Source organism: Ranitomeya imitator, unplaced genomic scaffold (genome assembly GCF_032444005.1).
Source record: "Ranitomeya imitator isolate aRanImi1 unplaced genomic scaffold, aRanImi1.pri SCAFFOLD_141, whole genome shotgun sequence".
Classification (NCBI taxonomy): Eukaryota; Metazoa; Chordata; class Amphibia; order Anura; family Dendrobatidae; genus Ranitomeya; species Ranitomeya imitator.
Genome location: NW_027193435.1, coordinates 1,519,884 through 1,530,250, shown reverse-complemented (window position 1 = coordinate 1,530,250; position 10,367 = coordinate 1,519,884).

Below are 10,367 nucleotides of genomic sequence, written 5' to 3'. Positions count from 1 at the left end.
TACACTCTATACTCTACACTCTACACCCTACACTCTATACCCTACACTCTATACCCTACACTCTACACTCTATACCCTACACTCTATACCCTACACTCTATACCCTACACTCCATACCCTCCACTCTATACCCTACACTCTACACTCTATACCCTACACTCTGTACCATACACTCTATACCCTACACTCTATACCAGACACTCTACACCCTACACTATACACTCTATACCCTACACTCTACACTGTATACCATACACTCTATACCCTACACTCTATACCCTACACTCTACACTCTATACCCTACACTCTACACCCTACACTCTATACCATACACTCTATACCCTACACTCTACACTCTACACCCTACACTCTATAACCTACACCCTACGCTCTATACCCTACACTCTATACCCTACACTCTATACCCTACCCTCTATTCCATACACTCTATACCCTACACTCTATACCATACACTCTACTACTCTATACCCTACACTCTACAGTTTACACTCTATACCCTACACTCTATAGCCTACACTCTATGCCCTACACTCTATACCCTACACTCTACACTCTATACCTTACATTATATACCCTACACTTTAATCCCTACACTCTACACTCTATACCCTACACTCTATACCCTACACTCTATACCCTACACTGTATACCCTACACTATAAACTCTATACCCTACACTCTATGCCCTACACTTTATACCCTACACTCTATACCCTACACTCTACACTCTATACCCTACACTCTAAACCATACACACTATGCCCTACACTCTACACTCTATTCCCTACACTCTATACCATACACTCTATACCCTTTACTCTATACCCTACACTCTATAACCTACACTATACACTCTATCCCCTACACTCTACACTCTATTCCCTACACTCTATACCATACACTCTATACCCTTTACTCTATACCCTACACTCTATAACCTACACTATACACTCTATACCCTACACTCTACACTCTATACCATCCACACTCTATACCCTACACTCTATACCCTACACTCTACACTCTATACCCTACAATCTATACCCTACACTCTATACCCTCCACTCTATACCCTACACTCTATACCATACACTCTATACCCTACACTCTATGCCCTACACTCTATAACTTACACTCCATACCCTGCACTCTATACCTTACACTCTATACCCTACACTCTATACCCTACACTCTATACCATACACTCTACACTATATACCCTACACTCTATACCCTACACTCTACACTCTATACCGTACACTCTATACCCTACACTCTACACTCTATACCCTACGCTCTATACCATACACACTATACCCTACACTCTATACCCTACACTCTATACCCTACACTCTATACGCTACACTCTACACTCTATACCCTACACTCTATACTCTATACTCTATACCCTACACTCTATACCCTACACTCTATACCATACACTCTATACCCTACAATCTACACTCTATACCCTACACTCTATACCCTATACTCTATACCCTACACTCTGCACTCTATACCCTACAATCTATAACATACACTTTATACCCTACACTCTATACCTTACACTCTATACCCTACACTCTACACCCTACACTCTACACTCTATACCCTACACTCTATAACCTACACTCTATACCCTACACTCTATACCCTACTCTCTACACTTTATACCCTACACTCTACACTCTATAACCTACAATCTACACCCTACACTCTACACTCTATACCCTACACTCTATAACCTACACTCTATACCCTACACTCTATACCCTACTCTCTACACTTTATACCCTACACTCTACACTCTATACCCTACACTCTATACCCTACACTCTACACCCTACACTCTACACTCTATACCCTACACTCTATAACCTACACTCTATACCCTACACTCTATACCCTACTCTCTACACTTTATACCCTACACTCTACACTCTACACCCTACACTCTATACCCTACACTCTATACCCTACACTCTATACCCTACACTCTACACTCTATACCCTACACTCTACACTCTATACCCTACTCTCTAAACCCTACACTCTATACCCTACACTCTACACTCTATACCCTACACTCTATACCCTACACTCTATACCCTACACTCTATACCCTACACTCTACACTCTATACCCTACACTCTATACCCTACACTCTATACCATACACTCTACACTATATACCCTACACTCTATACCCTACACTCTACACTCTATACCCTACACTCTATACCCTACACTCTACACTCTATACCCTACGCTCTATACCATACAATCTATACCCTACACTCTATACCATACACACTATACCCTACACTCTATACCCTACACTCTATACCCTACACTCTTTATGCTACACTCTACACTCTATACCCTACACTCTATACTCTACACTCTATACCCTACACTCTATACCATACACTCTATACCCTACACTCTACACTCTATACCGTACACTCTATACCCTACACTCTACACTCTATACTCTACACTCTACAACATACACTCTATACCCTACACTCTATACCCTACACTCTATACCCTACACTCTATACCCTACACTCTACACACTATACCCTACACTCTATACCATACACTCTACACCCTACACTCTATACCCTACACTCTATACCCTACACTCTACACTGTATACCCTACACTCTATACCATACACTCTATACCCTACACTCTACACTCTATACCCTACACTCTATATCATACACTCTATACCCTACACTCTATACTCTATAACCTACACTCTGCACTTTACACTCTATACCCTACGCTCTATACCCTACACTGTACACTCTATACCCTACACTCTATACCCTACACTCTATACCCTACACTCTATACCCTACACCCTACACTCTATACCCTACACTCTATACCCTACACTCTACACTCTATACCCTACACTCTATACCCTGCACCCTACACCCTACGCTCTATACCCTACACTCTATACCCGACACTCTACACTCTATACCCTACACTTTATTCCATACACTCTATACCCAATACTCTATACCCTACACTCTACACTCTATACCCTACACTCTACACTTTACACTCTATACCCTACACTCTATACCCTACACTCTATACTCTATGTCCTACACTCTATACCCTACACTCTACAATCTATACCCTACACTCTATACCCTACACTCTATAACCTACACTTTACACTCTATACCCTACACTCTATACCCTACACTCTATACCCTACACTCTATACCCTACACTCTACACTCTATACCCTACACTCTATACCCTACACTCTATACCATATACTCTATACCCTACACTCTATACCCTACACTCTACACTCTATATCCTACACTCTATACCCCACACTTTAAACCCTACACCCTACACTCTATACCCTACACTTTACTCCCTACACTCTACACTCTGTACCCTACACTCTATACTATACACTCTATACCCTACACTCTACACTCTATACCCTATACTCTATACCATACACTCTATACCCTACACTCTACACTCTATACCCTACACTCTATACCCTACACTCTATACCCTACACTCTACACTCTACACTCTATACCCTACACTCTATACCCTACACTCTATACTCTACACTCTACACCCTACACTCTATACCCTACACTCTATACCCTACACTCTACACTCTATACCCTACACTCTATACCCTACACTCTATACCCTACACTCCATACCCTCCACTCTATACCCTACACTCTACACTCTATACCCTACACTCTGTACCATACACTCTATACCCTACACTCTATACCCGACACTCTACACCCTACACTATACACTCTATACCCTACACTCTACACTGTATACCATACACTCTATACCCTACACTCTATACCCTACACTCTACACTCTATACCCTACACTCTACACCCTACACTCTATACCATACACTCTATACCCTACACTCTACACTCTACACCCTACACTCTATACCCTACACCCTACGCTCTATACCCTACACTCTATACCCTACACTCTATACCCTACCCTCTATTCCATACACTCTATACCCTACACTCTATACCATACACTCTACTACTCTATACCCTACACTCTACAGTTTACACTCTATACCCTACACTCTATAGCCTACACTCTATACCCTACACTCTATACCCTACACTCTACACTCTATACCTTACATTATATACCCTACACTTTAATCCCTACACTCTACACTCTATACCCTACACTCTATACCCTACACTCTATACCCTACACTGTATACCCTACACTATAAACTCTATACCCTACACTCTATGCCCTACACTTTATACCCTACACTCTATACCCTACACTCTACACTCTATACCCTACACTCTAAACCATACACACTATGCCCTACACTCTACACTCTATTCCCTACACTCTATACCATACACTCTATACCCTTTACTCTATACCCTACACTCTATAACCTACACTATACACTCTATCCCCTACACTCTACACTCTATTCCCTACACTCTATACCATACACTCTATACCCTTTACTCTATACCCTACACTCTATAACCTACACTATACACTCTATACCCTACACTCTACACTCTATACCATCCACACTCTATACCCTACACTCTATACCCTACACTCTACACTCTATACCCTACAATCTATACCCTACACTCTATACCCTCCACTCTATACCCTACACTCTATACCATACACTCTATACCCTACACTCTATGCCCTACACTCTATAACTTACACTCCATACCCTGCACTCTATACCTTACACTCTATACCCTACACTCTATACCCTACACTCTATACCATACACTCTACACTATATACCCTACACTCTATACCCTACACTCTACACTCTATACCCTACACTCTACACTCTATACCCTACGCTCTATACCATACACACTATACCCTACACTCTATACCCTACACTCTATACCCTACACACTATACGCTACACTCTACACTCTATACCCTACACTCTATACTCTATACTCTATACCCTACACTCTATACCCTACACTCTATACCATACACTCTATACCCTACAATCTACACTCTATACCCTACACTCTATACCCTATACTCTATACCCTACACTCTGCACTCTATACCCTACAATCTATAACATACACTTTATACCCTACACTCTATACCTTACACTCTATACCCTACACTCTACACCCTACACTCTACACTCTATACCCTACACTCTATAACCTACACTCTATACCCTACACTCTATACCCTACTCTCTACACTTTATACCCTACACTCTACACTCTATAACCTACAATCTACACCCTACACTCTACACTCTATACCCTACACTCTATAACCTACACTCTATACCCTACACTCTATACCCTACTCTCTACACTTTATACCCTACACTCTACACTCTATACCCTACACTCTATACCCTACACTCTACACCCTACACTCTACACTCTATACCCTACACTCTATAACCTACACTCTATACCCTACACTCTATACCCTACTCTCTACACTTTATACCCTACACTCTACACTCTACACCCTACACTCTATACCCTACACTCTATACCCTACACTCTATACCCTACACTCTACACTCTATACCCTACACTCTACACTCTATACCCTACTCTCTAAACCCTACACTCTATACCCTACACTCTACACTCTATACCCTACACTCTATACCCTACACTCTATACCCTACACTCTATACCCTACACTCTACACTCTATACCCTACACTCTATACCCTACACTCTATACCATACACTCTACACTATATACCCTACACTCTATACCCTACACTCTACACTCTATACCCTACACTCTATACCCTACACTCTACACTCTATACCCTACGCTCTATACCATACAATCTATACCCTACACTCTATACCATACACACTATACCCTACACTCTATACCCTACACTCTATACCCTACACTCTTTATGCTACACTCTACACTCTATACCCTACACTCTATACTCTACACTCTATACCCTACACTCTATACCATACACTCTATACCCTACACTCTACACTCTATACCGTACACTCTATACCCTACACTCTACACTCTATACTCTACACTCTACAACATACACTCTATACCCTACACTCTATACCCTACACTCTATACCCTACACTCTATACCCTACACTCTACACACTATACCCTACACTCTATACCATACACTCTACACCCTACACTCTATACCCTACACTCTATACCCTACACTCTACACTCTATACCCTACACTCTATACCATACACTCTATACCCTACACTCTACACTCTATACCCTACACTCTATATCATACACTCTATACCCTACACTCTATACTCTATACCCTACACTCTGCACTTTACACTCTATACCCTACGCTCTATACCCTACACTGTACACTCTATACCCTACACTCTATACCCTACACTCTATACCCTACACTCTATACCCTACACCCTACACTCTATACCCTACACTCTATACCCTACACTCTACACTCTATACCCTACACTCTATACCCTGCACCCTACACCCTACGCTCTATACCCTACACTCTATACCCGACACTCTACACTCTATACCCTACACTTTATTCCATACACTCTATACCCAATACTCTATACCCTACACTCTACACTCTATACCCTACACTCTACACTTTACACTCTATACCCTACACTCTATACCCTACACTCTATACTCTATGTCCTACACTCTATACCCTACACTCTACAATCTATACCCTACATTCTATACCCTACACTCTATAACCTACACTTTACACTCTATACCCTACACTCTATACCCTACACTCTATACCCTACACTCTATACCCTACACTCTACACTCTATACCCTACACTCTATACCCTACACTCTATACCCTACACTCTATACCATATACTCTATACCCTACACTCTATACCCTACACTCTACACTCTATATCCTACACTCTATACCCCACACTTTAAACCCTACACCCTACACTCTATACCCTACACTTTACTCCCTACACTCTACACTCTGTACCCTACACTCTATACTATACACTCTATACCCTACACTCTACACTCTATACCCTATACTCTATACCATACACTCTATACCCTACACTCTACACTCTATACCCTACACTCTATACCCTACACTCTATACCCTACACTCTACACTCTATACCCTACACACTATACCCTACACTCTATACTCTACACTCTACACCCTACACTCTATACCCTACACTCTATACCCTACACTCTACACTCTATACCCTACACTCTATACCCTACACTCTATACCCTACACTCCATACCCTCCACTCTATACCCTACACTCTACACTCTATACCCTACACTCTGTACCATACACTCTATACCCTACACTCTATACCCGACACTCTACACCCTACACTATACACTCTATACCCTACACTCTACACTGTATACCATACACTCTATACCCTACACTCTATACCCTACACTCTTTACTCTATACCCTACACTCTACACCCTACACTCTATACCATACACTCTATACCCTACACTCTACACTCTACACCCTACACTCTATACCCTACACCCTACGCTCTATACCCTACACTCTATACCCTACACTCTATACCCTACCCTCTATTCCATACACTCTATACCCTACACTCTATACCATACACTCTACTACTCTATACCCTACACTCTACAGTTTACACTCTATACCCTACACTCTATAGCCTACACTCTATACCCTACACTCTATACCCTACACTCTACACTCTATACCTTACATTATATACCCTACACTTTAATCCCTACACTCTACACTCTATACCCTACACGCTATACCCTACACTCTATACCCTACACTGTATACCCTACACTATAAACTCTATACCCTACACTCTATGCCCTACACTTTATACCCTACACTCTATACCCTACACTCTACACTCTATACCCTACACTCTAAACCATACACACTATGCCCTACACTCTACACTCTATTCCCTACACTCTATACCATACACTCTATACCCTTTACTCTATACCCTACACTCTATAACCTACACTATACACTCTATCCCCTACACTCTACACTCTATTCCCTACACTCTATACCATACACTCTATACCCTTTACTCTATACCCTACACTCTATAACCTACACTATACACTCTATACCCTACACTCTACACTCTATACCATCCACACTCTATACCCTACACTCTATACCCTACACTCTACACTCTATACCCTACAATCTATACCCTACACTCTATACCCTCCACTCTATACCCTACACTCTATACCATACACTCTATACCCTACACTCTATGCCCTACACTCTATAACTTACACTCCATACCCTGCACTCTATACCTTACACTCTATACCCTACACTCTATACCCTACACTCTATACCATACACTCTACACTATATACCCTACACTCTATACCCTACACTCTACACTCTATACCCTACACTCTATACCCTACACTCTACACTCTATACCCTACGCTCTATACCATACACACTATACCCTACACTCTATACCCTACACTCTATACCCTACACTCTATACGCTACACTCTACACTCTATACCCTACACTCTATACTCTATACTCTATACCCTACACTCTATACCCTACACTCTATACCATACACTCTATACCCTACAATCTACACTCTATACCCTACACTCTATACCCTATACTCTATACCCTACACTCTGCACTCTATACCCTACAATCTATAACATACACTTTATACCCTACACTCTATACCTTACACTCTATACCCTACACTCTACACCCTACACTCTACACTCTATACCCTACACTCTATAACCTACACTCTATACCCTACACTCTATACCCTACTCTCTACACTTTATACCCTACACTCTACACTCTATAACCTACAATCTACACCCTACACTCTACACTCTATACCCTACACTCTATAACCTACACTCTATACCCTACACTCTATACCCTACTCTCTACACTTTATACCCTACACTCTACACTCTATACCCTACACTCTATACCCTACACTCTACACCCTACACTCTACACTCTATACCCTACACTCTATAACCTACACTCTATACCCTACACTCTATACCCTACTCTCTACACTTTATACCCTACACTCTACACTCTACACCCTACACTCTATACCCTACACTCTATACCCTACACTCTATACCCTACACTCTACACTCTATACCCTACACTCTACACTCTATACCCTACTCTCTAAACCCTACACTCTATACCCTACACTCTACACTCTATACCCTACACTCTATACCCTACACTCTATACCCTACACTCTATACCATACACTCTACACTATATACCCTACACTCTACACTCTATACCCTACACTCTATACCCTACACTCTACACTCTATACCCTACGCTCTATACCATACACACTATACCCTACACTCTATACCCTACACTCTATACCCTACACTCTATACGCTACACTCTACACTCTATACCCTACACTCTATACTCTATACTCTATACCCTACACTCTATACCCTACACTCTATACCATACACTCTGTACCCTACACTCTACACTCTATACCCTACACTCTATACCCTATACTCTATACCCTACACTCTGCACTCTATACCCTACAATCTATAACATACACTTTATACCCTACACTCTATACCTTACACTCTATACCCTACACTCTACACCCTACACTCTACACTCTATACCCTACACTCTATAACCTACACTCTATACCCTACACTCTATACCCTACTCTCTACACTTTATACCCTACACTCTACACTCTATAACCTACAATCTACACCCTACACTCTACACTCTATACCCTACACTCTATAACCTACACTCTATACCCTACACTCTATACCCTACTCTCTACACTTTATACCCTACACTCTACACTCTATACCCTACACTCTATACCCTACACTCTACACCCTACACTCTACACTCTATACCCTACACTCTATAACCTACACTCTATACCCTACACTCTATACCCTACTCTCTACACTTTATACCCTACACTCTACACTCTATACCCTACACTCTATACCCTACACTCTATACCCTACACTCTATACCCTACACTCTACACTCTATACCCTACACTCTACACTCTATACCCTACTGTCTAAACCCTACACTCTATACCCTACACTCTACACTCTATACCCTACACTCTATACCCTACACTCTATACCCTACACTCTATACCCTAAACTCTATACCCTACACTCTTCACCCTACACTTTATAGCTTACACTCTATACCCTACACTCTATACCATTCAC